Raw genomic sequence first — 16098 nt, 5'->3', positions numbered from 1 at the left:
TTAGCCCAGACTGGACCATGTTCAGAGACTATAGGCCTGATTTAGTTGTTGACAGATGAGTTACTTCATCACAACAGAGACTGTTCAATGTGTCACATCAATATGGTGCTATTATGGTTAAGCAATTGGCCTACTAGCCCTGACTTTTTGATTAAAGAAGTCTTTACCTTGCTGGCTATATTGCTAATCCCCATATCAAAAATATCATGCATATTAATATTGTTGTATGGCGTTTTAGGATCCAGGCGAACTTGCCCGATTCATGCCCTTATATAGGTACAATTCACATTGCCCTATTATAGGCATAGAAATCATACCCTTATTTAGACATAGCCCAGGCAGTCCAAATACAGGCATGGCTACTTCCACCGGTACCACAACGTCAAAACGATTTCTTGGAAAATCGGCTTAAGCAGTCAGGGACCTCCCCTTGCTTGAATATTGTTTTGTCCAAGAACTCATGGAATTTACAAAGAACTACTATTCCCTTGGGGTTCTTTACTGATGTTATTATGCCTGACTTTACGTCAAACTAGGCACCTTCAAGGTATAAATATGCCTTCACTTGCTCTAGCAAGACACAGTGGTTCGGAGCAGTTCGACTATCTACTTGCCCGACGCAGCTCGCTACAGCAAGTGCCGAAGGAAGCCGACCCTCCAACTGACGCACTGATTGAGAAGCTGTCCTTTCTCTCGCTGAGAATCCAGCTCCAGTGTTTCCAAGCTCCCCTCGCGGGGTGTTGGGAAATCGAGTCCCGAGACAGAGATACCAGACCTCTTTCATTCTAAACTAAGGTATGGAGCTGATTTGACCCTAAGAGAAATCATGGAGAGATTCTTGTCAAAGCAAACCAAAAATTATGCTACACAAATACTTACTCCCTCCCGCGTACTAGACTTAGGTTAGGTACGTTGGGGCAGGCGTATTTTAGAAGCACCAGTTGAGTACTTTTAGCCATTGTTATTTATGTATGTACTTTTATATGGTTTAAAAACCCTACAATTCTTTTACAGTATTATTTTATAATTGTACTCTTGTTGTACGCATTATACTTTGCAGCCTGCATTAGGATTGTAGCAGTTCACTTTATTTGCATGAGAAAGAAGACTGTTCAATAAACCCCTTTTATTGAAAACGCCCGTCTCTCTATTTCTCTGCACCTCTGATGAAATGAAGCATGCACGATTGACTGAGTGAAATTCTTATCTATTGTTTCCACGACTCTAGAGATATATTTCTTATGCTTGGGAAACAAAGTTGTCATGTTTATGCGGTAGTCAGAAACTAATCCCTTCTTGTGAATTCAAGAAAGGTTCTAGTGATCTCTGAGCTAGCTGGCACTCACAATTAAGTTTAGTATATTCGATAGAGACCTAGTAGACATAAGGCCTACATCAAATCTATAGGATATATTATTCCAATGCGCAGAGCCTATTGGAAATATAGGAACTACACTACAATATGTTAGAACCAATTCTTCTCAACCTTATTATATAGAGAGCCAAGACAAAATGCTTCTCTGTCTTATACCCTACTTTCTTAACTATCAAAGGTGATTTCTTCAAGGATATTTCATTCCTTCTCATTTGAAATACTTACTAGCTGATATTAAGCACAGGAAGCCCAGTAAGCTAAAGCGTGACGAAAACGTTTATAAATCCGGGCGAGTCTTCACCTTCGCCAAGCACTTTGACTACCTAGTGAAAGAGGATCGGAGTTCTAAACAGAAAGTGGTTGCCCCCTCAACTAGTGATGCTGATGCATCATCAAGCAATATATCAAGTAGTGAGGGTGAGGAGACAGAGGGAGTTCAGGTTATGGCCAGCATTGAGAATAATTTTTTAGAAGAGGTGAGGAGATTGAGAATAGGGAATCGAGATACGGGAGCCAGGAACCGAGACACAGGTATCAAAAGACAACGAGAGGTACTAGAGGAAAGGGTACAGCAAGGAGGAAGACTGGGAATAAGGACCAGACCTTGGAAGAATTAACTGTTGTTGATGATATGTTAAGAAGTGAGATTGAAATGTTCAATCTGTTATCATTAGAATTGTCTCAGGATATGTTTTCTCTGTTGAAAAAAGGCTTGGGTTTTTGTCCAACCGTGTTACCGGATTGGTATATGACAAAAATTAACATATATAAGTTTGTGAGATTGTTTAAACTGAAGAAGTATTTTGTTAATGTACCTGAGACAACCAAATGTATGGGGAAAATAAAGAATATGAGTGATTTAACAATTGAAGGGATCATTGCTACTAGGTTACTTTTATCCTTGACTGAGAATGAAGAAGATCCTTTTACAGTAGCAAAATTATTGGAGGATCTAGAAGTGAACAGATTTTTAAGTGAAAGCAGTGGTCTTAAATTGAAGTCCAAATGGACACCACAATTAACAACTGGAAATACTATTGAAGTATTTTATAGATCTGTCAATTATGAACTCGATAAGATTATTGACAAGATTGGGCATGCTATGTCTTATAGGAAGATTGACAATCTATCTGTGGGTGAGACATGCACTCAAGGTGCTGGCTGCTAATAAAGATATAACAATCCGCATGGCGGATAAAGGGGGAAAGATTGTCATGATGGACACCCAGAAGTACAATGAAGAAATTCTGTCCCAAGTTAACAATGAGATGTAGTATGAACCTTTAAGTGGCAACCCCTGGGAAGAATTGACATTCAAAATTAAGAAAAATAATAATCTTTATTTGGATATAAAATAACATCCTTAAAAGGAGCACCAACAGCAATACACATTGTAAAAGCTAAAAACAAACATCAAATAAACTGCAATGGATAAATACAGGTGCAACATCCTATTGTGAACAATCCACATATCATTAAACAGAGGTTTAAAAAGTAAGGAGGTTGTGGTACCGTTGATTAGCCATGTTGGGCTTATAAAACGATCTGATGATCGACAAATAATTACAGATATTAAAAGGTGAGTCAGTTAAAAATAGCAGCTCAGTTCAATAGCAGCAAATTGTGAAAAAATACAGAAAAGTAAAAGGAAACTTTTTTAACCGCTTAAAAGTGATGCAATTTGATTTAGGCTATTGCCAACAACAGGGGAGCATGTGTAAAGTTGTGATATTCAAGGCGTATATAGGTGGTGAGGCCTATATTTAAAGCTGTGTTTTCAGGGCTTAAGGCCGTGATGATTGCCTGTCTACAGGACCGAATGCCCAGCCTGTTCCACTCCGCTTTCAATTTGCATCTACGCTGTGACAAGAGTGCTGGGCAAAGACAGACCACGTGCTCCATGGTTTCAGCCGTCCTGCCGCACCCTCTGCACCATAGAACATCTGACGTACGACGCCAGCCTGGCAGATCTTTTAAAAATTGCCAGTCACCAAGTCTAATGGCCATAAAGCTAAGTTTTAGATGCAGGGAGTAGGTGCAGGACAGATAGGTTGCGGGAGCTAACCGCCCGTACGAATTCATGATTGCCCATGCGTGTCTGCGTTTGGCAAAATGTTTTTTTTTCAGTGATGAGGGAACTCATTCTAACACATTTCTTAATGGTAGTTTTAAATACTGTCGTACTGGGGTTGAGGGCCCATAGGTCAACCGCGGACAATTCTTGAATAGAATCCTTAAAAAGGCAACCATACGAGCCCCCTGGATTTTTCTCAGTGATATTTAACCAAACTAGTGACTCTAATGAGCCTGTGTCTGCTTGTCTAAGCTTGTGGCAAATAATTAAATACGTGCCGATGCTTGAGATTTCATAGTTTAGTATGCCCAGTTCGAGCCTGATCTGGGCAGCAGATGCGTTTTTGGGCAGGTGGAGAACTTTTTTATAGTTTTTAGTCACATGTTGGTTTAGATTCATGTTTAATTTACCCCTAAAGATCTCTATACCGTATGACAGTGTTGGATCGATTTTTTCTCTCATGACCTCTAATAAAGGTGATAAGCTTGTGCCAGACAGTTTTTTTGAGAGCTTGGAGAGGGTCACCTGTAGGGTCACAGCTTTAGCTGATATCTCCTTGCGCTGTTTAACGAATTTACCCCTTGAGTCAAGGTTGACCCCTAAGTATTTATATGTACTTCCTACTACAATACTCATGTTGTTGTACGACCATCCTCCCCCGACTTTACTTTTTCTTCCAAAGGTAACCACTTGGGTTTTCTTAAGGTTAACCTCTAATTGATTCACAGTGGTTTAATTGTATAGTTTAGCCCGAAGCCTTTGCAAACCTACTCGTGTAAGACTAAAAAACACTAAATCGTCGGCGTAGAGCAAGTTGCTTATGGGAACGTCTCCCATCTTTGGTGGGTGACTATTAATTTCTTCTAGGACTGTCGGCAGGTCTGCTATAAACAGATTAAAGAGAAGTGGGGCCAGCACACATCCCTGTTTAACACCCCTGGTTGTCATGATTTTCCGAGAGAGATGTGTGCTGGACCCCAACTTCACCTGGACCCATGTGCCTGAATGTAACTGAATAATTGCCTCCAAAAGTTTACTTGGGATCCCCCATTTCTTTAACTTTTCCCATAAGGCAGCCCTGGGGACCCGGTCGAAGGCGGCTTTAAAGTCAACAAAGCAACAAAAAACAGACCTAGATGTAAGACAGACTTTGTTGACAATTATAGACAGTGTCAATAAATTGTTAATTGTCCCGGATTTCGCGGTGAAGCCTGTTTGGTTCATTGGAATCAGGTTGTTCTCGTCCGCCCATGCTCTCAGCTCCTCCAGGAGAATGCCTGCATAATGTTTAGCCTCAATATCCAAGAGGGCGATTAATCTGTAATTGTTTGGTGATAAGTGGGAACCTGATTTGTAAATTGGATATATTATTGCTCCACACCAAGAGTCCGGTATGGTAGAGGTTCTGAGGGAGTAGTTAGAAAGGTTGGTTGGATGACCCGACCAAAGTACTATATTTGATTTAAATAAATTCTGTGGTAGGCCATTTGGACCAGGGCTCCGTCCGATCTTGCTTTTAACAATGCTTTAGTAACCATTTCTTGAGTGGTCTGCAAATCGTCAGTACAGGGGTCCAAGCAGCCAGTCGACCTACTCCGGCTCTCGCTCGTCAGCCTGGAAGCACATGCGTCTGTAGGCAATGTTCCTTCTGGGGACCTAAAATGATCTGATAGAAAAGCGAACCAACTGGCTTCTTGAATGTTGGCTGACCCAGAGCTGGACTGGCTGGAATTTTGCCGGTTAATTAAGGCCCAAAATTTTCTTGCGTTGCGGTTTTTACTCTCCCATATTAATTTTCACCAGAATTCGTTTTGTTGGATTTGCTTTTCTTTTTGTATTGCCTGCCTAAACAATTTCTGAGCGGATATATACGCCTTAAGGAGCTTGTTTCCTGGAAATTTCATTAGAGACCGCAGGGCGCTGTTTCTGGATTTCTTCAGTGCCCTCGTCTCTCTTGAGATTGTGCACTGACGACTGGCAAAGTTCATCTGTGAATACTGTTTAGTTGGGAAAAGAGTTATCAGTTGGACGCAGAGCGTCGACCATGCAGCAGCTGGGGAGAACCCCGAGTCGGAGCAGTCTGAAATGAGAGCCAGGGTTGCCTCCATAACAGAGGGTCTTATGTCTTCACTCCATCTTCGGCGTTTCAAGTTGTCACAGTGCGTTCCTATGCATGTAGTTGGAGCAGATTTATGGAACTCTGGCTTTACTTTAAGAATTACGGACTGAGGACGGTGGTCACTTTCGGTTCGCGGGTGAATACTAAAATTGCCCAGGTGTTTCAGCAGGGCCGAGTTGCAGATGGTATTGTCTAAATAGGTGTAATTCGTCAATATTCCGTTCATTACCAGAAATCCTGCACTGTGAAGTTGCAACACACAAAATTCTCCCAGACCACAGTAGGCTTGGTTTGGAGCTTTGGACTGTGCCTCTACATCTGCGAGTGCAAATGGAATTAGCCCTTCGAGATCTTCAGTGTTGCCCTGAAAGAGGTTGGTATTAAAATCCCCTGTGACTATACAGTCAGCATGAGATTGCTCCACAGCCAGGCCGCGCACAATTTTCATTAGGCGGGTTAGATGGATTCTTTTTGAGCGGGTGCTGGGGTTGATGTAGATATTGAGCAGTAGGAGTGGGCGTTGTTTGCTCCAAGAGTTGCTTTTGATACCCAGTAATCAGTCTTCGTCGAAGTTTAGAGGCACAATCAGACCTTTTAGATTGTTGGAAACATAGATCAACAGGCCCCCTTTAGGGTGGCCGTAGTGACTTCCTCTAATTGCTGGTTTCCAAAATTCAATGAAGCCGGTCACAGGGCTGTTAGAATAGCCCATGTCTCTTGGAGTGCTATTACAGTGTGCCCAAATTTGAAGGAGTGTGTCTCCAAGTTAGTGCTTTTGTTTCGGAGACCACTAATGTTCCATGAGCACAGAGTAAATGAAGAATCTCGCTCAGGGATTGAAGACTTTACGGATGAAAATGCTTGAGGTGTTGGTTGGACCGAGGCCTTATAGTTTGAGTTTAGAGGAGGAACTTCAGGTGGTCAGGCCATTTTTTGCGGGACAAGACTGCCAGAAGCCACCTCCAATCTTGAGTTTTATCCAGATTAGGATTTATAACCGAGGGAATTGAGTTCGCTTCTGTTATACCTAGCGCGTTTTTTAAAATTGAATAAGGCCTAATTTTGACTCCTGATTCAGTTGATTCGCCTTTTTGCAGGGTATCCAGGTGGTTTAATAGCAATGTAGGATAGCCTGGGGGGTTGTGGGAATACATTTTAATGCCCCATTCCCGAAAGACTGCCCTGTGTTCAAGGAATGCTCGTGCCCAGGTTACTGATTTAAGTGACACCAGAGTTACCTCAGAGGGTTGTGTGCCTCTTGGTGGGAGGAACTCAGTAGACTCGATGTCATCCGATGTGAGGGCCTCAAAACCCGGTATTCCATTCGCTAGTTTTATTATATTTGATCTATTAAGGGTGTCGTGACGACCCTTTGAGGTGTATTCGGGGGCAAAGAGTATTTTAGCACCTTGAGTGTCGGATTTGACTCTCTTACTAGTTGGACTTGCATTGAGGTGGGGAGTTGTGTCGGTTAAAGAACCTACATCTGGGCCCAGTCGAGGCTGAAAAGAATTTAGTGAGCCTCTGCTTGATGTTTGGGTGTTTGGAGGTGGGATTGATTTGTTATTATGGAATACTTTTGAAAAACTGGGTCCAAAATTTGGTTTACCCTGCCAAGATGAGCTTGAGGAAAGGGCAGGTTGAGGTTGTGTTATCATGACTGTAGTCGTTGATTGAGTTAGATCACTAGATTTGACCCTCAATGGATCAGTGAATGATTGAGGGATGGATACCGCTGCTTCTGCGGATGTGATAATACAGTCATGTCTGCGGCCCAAAGTCTGTTGACAGACACTCTGGGTTGAGTCTTCCTTGGGAGGGTTTTTACTAGGTGTTACTGCACCAGATGTTGATTGAGGGGCACTTAGCACTTTTTTATTGATGGCGTTTACAAATAACGGGAATAATTTAGGGGGTCAGTTGTTGGATTTAATCTTAATTTATTTCTCTGTTTGTGCTGGCTTTTGCGCTCTCTCTTACTAATGAAGGGGTGGGGAACTGGAAGTGTATCTAAAGTGGGAGTGGCCGCATTGGCTTGGTTCGCTGGCACCGTTGCCACATTGGCACTGATAGAGTGCGAATGTCCGTTTGCTGACTCGATCTTTAAGACCGGTGGCACAGTCAGCCCTGTTGGGGGGGAAGCCCCTGGAGCAGTGGGGGACTTCTTGGTAGTCAGACTCAATTGCCAAAGATTCCAACACCACACTCGGCTGTGGCGCGGCCACTAAGCCATGCAGGGGGTTGAATGGTTCAGAATTCACGGTTGAGGATTTTTGGGGTAACTAGTATAAACATTCAGGTTGATTGCCTCCCTTCGGTTGCTTAACCTCGCTTATAACAGTGGATAAAAAGGCTGGAAGCGAGGAAAGCGAGTCGATAATGGGTGAGCAGCAGCAAACCGATTGAACTAATTTGGAGGATGATTGTGCTCCTATAATTAGATTATTTAATTTGTCCAATTTATTGTCGATCCCTGCTGTGAACAGTGCTAAAGTGTTCAGCAGGTCAACATGCATGTCTAATTTGTCTGAGTGGTAATTTAGGGCAATAACTGTCGATTGGAAGGTATGTAGTAATTGGGTCCAAATACTCGGTTTTGTGGAGACGTCTGGCTGTGGCTCTGTTTTTGGTGTTAAATTAGGCGAGTTCTGAGGATTTTTAAGAAAGAAAGACAGGTACGCTAACAGTTGGTCATTAGAGTCGGTTGTTTGAGACAATTTTGGAGAGGTTGTTATTGCCGCTGATTGTGCGCAAGAATGTTGTTGAGGATTTGTCAAGTGTGAACTTCCCTCTGGGGGGCTTGGGGCATGAAAAGTGGGAGAACTGAATATATCGAAGTTGGGTACAGGAACCTTTTGTGCATATATTTGTGGAAAGATTAAGTAAGAATGTGGCGCTGGGGGAACCTCCCCGAGCCCGCCGAGGGTTTGGGGTGAAGAAGTTGGAAACATCTCTAATTGCTGAGGTTGCCGTGCTTGGGGGCTTTGGTTGAGAGTTAGAGTCAAAGGGGGCAGTTGACTAGGGCAAACCTCTTGCTTGTGGGGGTCATATTGGGGAGGAAGCTGAGTTGGAGCAAGTTGATAACTTGGTGATGAATTTTGAAGGGCTTTCAACAAGTCCCCTGAGACAATGTTCTGGTCGACGAGTGGAGAGCCAAAAATATACACATCCATAGCAGGAGCAGGCTTATTGATTGATATTGACTGTCGTTGAAACTGGTGCATGTTTGGATCTGTAGATCGCTCAATGTCGCAAGGTTTATTTACCTCTAAGGGTTGAAGGGGAGAAGTCGACTTGGCCCCACCCGGAGCTTTTTTGAAATAATCCAGAAGAGTGGAGGATTTTAGGCCATTCGAGAATGGAGCACATAAGGAGACCGTACTCGTGTTATTAGAATATTGCCATCCATTTTGTGGAAATTTGGAGGCCTTCAGTGCGGCCTTGGCGATCAATGAACTCATAAGGTCAACAGGGGGGTGATCCGCAGTGGTTTCCGAATGTTTGAGTTTCTTCCGTTTTGTTATGGTCAGGGGTTTTCTTGTTTTCCCTGATCTCATCTTCTTATTGTTGGACGGGCAGTTCAAGGGGCTGTTCAAAGTCAGTAAGGGTATAGGCTTGAACGGGGGGAGGCTTCTTCAGGGCACTCTCTGTATTACCGGCAGCGTTTAGGTGGAATTGCTTAGTGTATGCTTAGTCAAAAGACCTGAGTGGTCGTAAAAGGACAGGGAAACTCCAAGAGGGGCTGCTGGTCTTAACTTATCTTGGAGTTTTGTTTTGATAAACGAGAACATAACCAACCAGTTTGCTTTGCCAGAGTTTAGGCAAGGGTACCCCCCGCAGACTTAGTCCCTACCCAGTCCTACGCCTGCGGGCACCTATCCGTTGGTCCCTGTTACTCCCTCGCCTCTGGCCCGCGATAAGCACCCCCCCCCTGATGCAGCCCCACTGCCAGAGGGGTCACACGATGGGAGATAAGAGCCGTCACCGCCCAGTTGCGACCGAGGCTGTGGTTCCAACAGTGATGGAAGCAGTCTAAGGGTGTTGGGGGAGCAGGACCAAAAACTGAAGAGGTTTTTTGCCAGCGGAGGCCCTTAAGCGACTAGGCAACAAGGGAGGGAAGGTCAACAGGGAGGGGCGAGGGCAAAACAGGGCAGAAACAAGGAACGGGGGCGCAGGATAGCCAGGCTAGGGTCAGATACCGAGGCACGATCGCTGAATGATGCGTTGAGGCAACCAAGCAGGGTGCCTGCACCTGCACCAGCACCAGTCGAGGTAAAAAGGACGGCTAGGGCGGTTTTACAGGCGGAGCACAGAAGTGTCCAGGGGGAGAAGAGCTTACACCGGGGCTTGCTTTAATCAGGGCAAGCACTTTAAAATGCGTAACAAACAAGCAGCCACCTCCACTCTCCCCTCACTTAAAGGACTTTCAGGCCCCAACCTTACGGTCCAAGCCGTAATCACCGTAATCACCGCCTCCACTCTTCCTCATCAGGTTGCAGGTCACTTCGGTTGCAACGAGTAGTGCTGCAGCTCTCAGCACCCCCGCACCTCGGTATCGACCCCCCGCAGAACTCGCGGGACTCACGCAGCCGGAGCTCTGCACCGTTACACAGACGCTGCCAATGCCTCCGTGCTGCTCATCGCCCGAACCTCGCTCTGCACTCTGTGTGCCCGACTCCTCCCCTCAGCCGTAACCTCGCCCACCTGTGTCTCGCGCTCACACTCTCTCCGGGCACTTCCGTCGTCAGTCAGTTTCCGCGGACACAGATTTTGCAATACTCTTAAAATTAATAAACAGCTTTAAGTATGGTACGACCTAACGCTTCTTGATTTTGATGAATATAACTTCCTAGTAGTATCAGCCCCTCGGTCACCCGGTCTGTATATGCTACCCAAGGTGCAGAAGAGTAGAGAGAGACCCCCTGGGAGACCCATAATTTCGGGCATAGGGGGTCAGACGGAGAGACTGTCTGAATATATAGATACTTTTCTTAGACCATATGTACATAATCTCCTGTTGTTTATTCAGGACACAAAACATGTGTTGAATGTCGTGAGTGACTTGACTTGGGAACCAGGGATGTACCTAGTAACCCTTGATGTTGTATCTTTATATTCTAATATCCAACACCATCTGGGTATTCAAGCTATTGAGACATTTCTTAACAAACGACCAGCTGAGCTTTTGGACCACACAACGATGATTCTGCAAATGACGGAATTGGTACTTAAAAATAAAGTTTTTCTGTTCAATAACAAATGGTATAGACAGTGCCTTGGGACAGCGATGGGGTCCAGATTCGCTCCGTCTCTTGCTAACCTCTTTATGGGGTGGTTTGAGGCGGAGTGGATCTGGGGCTGTCGCGGGCATAGGTGGGTAGAATATATCCACTACTGGGGTCATTTTATTGACGGCTGCTTGATGATATGGACTGGTACCCTGGAGAAACTGAAAGAGTTCTTTTTGTATTTGAATGATAACGATGTAAATCTACGCTTTACTACTCACTTTGACCCCAAAAAATAGCCTTTTTGGACATTGAACTGTATATCTGTGTAAACAAACTGTGCAGTAGAATGTATAGGAAAGAAACAAGCTGTAATGCATTATTACATGCAAGAAGCTGTCATCCTAAGAGTCAGATTAATACGATACCTTTCGGTGAAATGGTGAGAGCCAGAAGGAATAGTTCAGATGATAATGAGTTTCAGTGGAATCTGGGAGATATTTCACGCAGATTTGAGGCAAGGGGCTATGACCAGATGGTTATGGATAAAGCAAGTAAGAGAGCATGCGTTCTTAAACGAGCACAAACACTTCTACCGAAGGAGACTAATACTAAAGAGAAGGAAGGGCAAAAGGTACGTTTAGTTACACACTATAGTGTGGAGAGTCACAAACTTTACACTATTTTAAATAAATACTGGTATTTACTGAAAGCAGACAAAGACCTGATGCCCTTTATAGGTGAGAGACCCAGTAACACATTCAGAAAAGGCAAAACACTAGCTAATACTGTGAGTCCCAGTTACCCCGTTAGTGGTTCGAGTACATGGTTAAGTAATAAGTTGAGGGGCTTTCACAAATGTGGACGGTGTAATACCTGTAGGTGAGCAAAGAAGAAGGTAACGAAATTTAGTTACAATGGAACTGGTACTTATGAAATCAATGTTTTCATTAACTGTGACACCACATATGTGGTGTATGTGATAGCATGTTCATGTGGTAAAATATATGTGGGCAGCACGATTAGGAGACTTCGAGACAGAATGATGGAACATTTTAGGGCATGGAAGAATGGTGATACGAGATATCCCATCGCGGCACACGCCATCCAGAATCATGACAATATGGATGCACATGTTTTTAGTTTACATGGAATTGACCATGTCAACCAGGACCCAAGAGGTGGCAATAGACAACTGAAACTTAGACCTAGGGAGGTTCTGTGGTTGATGAGAGCTGTAGAACTCGGTATGAATATTGACAACGAATTCCAATATTTTCTGGGACAAGAATAAATGTAATTATTTACTGTATATTGTAGTTGAAGGGAATATTTGTGTACATCATGTTCCTATTCGACAGTGTGGAATGTGCATTTATTACTGATCTGCTTGCACTTATCTAACCATCTGATTGGTGTATTATTCTTATCTGTACTGACAATGAATCATTCTTAGGATATGAAAATGAAATGTAAAGGATTTTTTAGAGACAGGTTGACAATGTACGAGGATATGGTAATATGGGATGTCTTAAATTAACATGACCCCTTGTGTACAAATTTGGATATAACTAAATGTGAGGGTTATATATATGTGATCTTGACAATACACAATCCAAAATCTGATTAGGGGATTGTTGCTTTGAGATCAATGAGAACGATTTTTACATTTATAATAATTCTATGGTGTATTGTATGTATTGTATTTACAGATGCCTCTTTTTTCTGATTTTTTCTGACTTTTCTCCTATCCATTTATTTTAGACTACAGTGAACTTGCACTTTCATTAAAGGTTAAGAGTGACTAATGAGGTTTTTAACGTGAGGAAACTGTGGAATCACTCCACATCCCATTGGAGTAGAGTGGAGAGAGCTTGGATTTAATATAGGCTTTTCTCAGTGATATCCGCATTATCAGGACTTTTCTACTGCGCGGGCAGATTATACTAGGTATTGAAATTTTTATCTGAAGGTGACATAATATGTCATGAGATAACCAATATACTTTGTTATGACTCGTAGATTGAGGCATAACACATGACAAGTAATCATCGAGTACTGGTATATAATACCTACACATAGTACAAGTACCACGAATAGTTTATATACTTCATGATAATTATAATTATGTTTGGATCAGATATAAATACATTTCGGATCTGTTAGGTGGAACTAAGGTTTTATATATTACGGGATGGCGCCTACGGGATCTTGATATTAAATGGGTCTTCCAATATGGCGCGCACAAAACGGATTGTCATGTGGGATTTGCTATAATATATATGTATAAGTAATTACGAAACGTAGGTATTACCTATACATGATACAAGTATTAGTAATAACTTGTATAATTTACGATTATCACATCATGCTTCAGTTTGACACAATGTATGACGAGAAACTGTACTTGTGTAGGTCGAACTCTGGTTTTTATATATTATAAGATTGCGCCCGCGGGATCCTGATTTTCAATAGGCATTCTACATGGCGCTGATTTCAAAAGAAGTGAACGTACAGAAAGTGCAATTCAATGCAGATACAGTAAGCGCTATTGCAAGCAGCAACTTGGCTTTATATAATGACTAGATGGCATTGGGAAAATCGAGAACATTAATGTGACCATTATTATACGCAGTTTAACGATATTGCAAATTACAAGATGGCGCCTTCAAAATAAACTATATAATTGGTATTCCAATATGGCGCTGATGTAGAACGCCGGCTATCGTGAGATCTGTTGATATACAGACCTGATGTACATATGGTGAGCGCGATTGCCCGTGGAGGCTTTTTCTTTTACTTTGTACTGGTATTATGATATTTGGGGGACGGTTAGTGTTACAACATAACCGTCTTGATATATGTTATTGCAGGTTCGCAACTCGAAATGATTCTTGACCGAGTGTTGGAACGGATGGAGATTTTTGCTCTTTCTATTTGAAGATATGGGGTGAGTAGGTGGTGTTGTCGCAGGTTTTAATTTTTAGTGAATGCGTGGGAAGCATTTCGGATACGATATATTATAATTTGCTTTTTTGGATATTTAGTTTTAGGAGTTACGAGTAATATTAGATAGGAGAATATTGATTTTGGGATATAGGGAACACGACGTTGAACTGGATTAATACGGTAATCTCATGGTTATACTGCCATTAGTTAATAGGACATAATAAGGTTATTTTGGGGTGATTTTTGAAAGGAATCTTGATTAATCATACTGTTACATGACAGAATGCATGGCATAATTTGTTAGACAATTGTGATGGAGTACTTGGGGCAACTCAACCGGTGATGGTATATTGGGGATGTATATACTTTGGTGACTCATATTGGGGCATTTTTTGAGTATTGATGGTGAATTACTATTTCAGGGTGTTTTTACTCTAAATATCCGGAGGATGAACAAGTGGATTGGTTATTGAGAAATTAGAGAACAGGCGAATTCTCTGATATGTTTTTTCTACTCTAATTTTGGTTATGGTTCATTTACCGTGTCCAACACATGATCGGGTGATGTGAGTACTTGGGCCTTTTGTTTCCATTCTTATCTTCAACACTGGATTCTTTTTACTTCTCCACTGTGTGGCTAATATATGTGATTTTGTGACATATGACTGATATATGGGTATAGAATTTCATTTATTTTTTATTTGGGTTGCAGCCCTGATGAAGTCAATGTGCTTTACTCGACAAAACACGTTTTGGCTGCTTTATATGGATATGAATTTGGGAAGACAAAGGCTGCATTTTTGGGATGTGAACTTTGGAAAATAAACCTGCTTTGAGAACACAAGGATCTGGCATATTGGATCATTATATGGACTGTGGACTTCTGTGATTGTGTCATTTTTATTGTTTAATGTTTACAGATATTAGGAATATATTTTCAGTGCTCGGGGAGAACTGTGTATTATATAATATTCACTTTGGTGGGTCGAGGTGGGTGTTGTGTGGCAACCACACCTTCCCCCCTAGTAGCACCTGGACTACTTTGGTATTCTGATTTTTTCCCCTATACTTTGCAGAGCGCCCGTTTGCCTGTTGTTTACCAATCATTAATTCCTTCTCAAAAAGTCGACCCCTTATCTTTTTCAGAGAACCTCATTCAATTGGGTTGCCCCTTTCTCTCATTAATTTTCTCTGCTGGGTAATGGCATATGCTGAATCTGACAGATCAAAAATTGCATCACACTTAGCTTGGGATGCACTGGCCACTAAAGCCCTAGTAATAGCTAAAGATAGATGGCTGATTGAGCCAATGCCTCCACAGCAAAAGCCTTATATTTCAAGTCCATCAAGAACTCTCCTTTCCTTGTGTTTGCAAGGCTTTCAATGTGAAATGCAATACGCTCCTTGTTTCTCATCATAAAATTGAAAAAACCAACACCAAAGAGAAAATTTAACTTTTGCTAAAAACGAGGGGGTAGATATTATGTCCTGTGCAATTATGTGCCTTCTTTGAAACATGTTATAAGAAAAAAGGCCAGCAAGGGATTTTGTTCTATTATTATTTATCAGCGTAGTTGGGGCCTGTTATGAAAATTAGGATTCCTAAAACTGTTCTTAATCAGTAGCTGTAGTGAATCGTTAACTTTAGGCAAAGAGTCACATAAGATCTATAAATACAGTGTTACCACACTAACACAGTAAATAAATGCGAAGACCAGGATTTTATATTGTCTGAAGATTAATATTTGTTTTCAAGACAAAGAATCTTTTTATAAAAAAGAAGAAAACATTTTTATAAAATAGGGTACATACAAAAGTATTAATTAGATATTCAAGGTATAGGTTATTTCCTCCTTTGATATATCTAAGAAAGAGTCCAGACTGCTAAACACAAAGTAACACAATGATTTCAACTAAAAATCAGAAGAAAATCAAAGATGATACAATGGGTCACATGCAGACTTGGACTGGATAGTCGACGTTTCGGTCTTTTAAGGAATTTTTCATAAGGCCATCATCAGGACAAAGAAATTCTACATACAGTAGATGACCCTCTGTGAAAAAAACAACATTATATTACAATATATTTAGACCTGGTTAAAAACTTTGTACAATTCAATTCAAAACGATACTTTTATATTAATTTATACTACATACTCGTGCAGTCGGTGTGGCGGCTGCAACTAGTAGACACAAAAAATTATTTATCTATGTTTAAATCAAAAATCAAATGTCATTGAATTCAACACCAGTGAAGACTCACTTTCACTCTAATGGAGATAACTCCTTTCTCTATTCAAAGAGAGATAACAGCAATTCCAATGATTTTGACGATGAGGAACAAAGAAGTTAA

Source organism: Lissotriton helveticus, chromosome 1_1 (genome assembly GCF_964261635.1).
Source record: "Lissotriton helveticus chromosome 1_1, aLisHel1.1, whole genome shotgun sequence".
Lineage (NCBI taxonomy): Eukaryota > Metazoa > Chordata > Amphibia > Caudata > Salamandridae > Lissotriton > Lissotriton helveticus.
Note: the sequence above shows the minus strand (reverse complement) of the source record.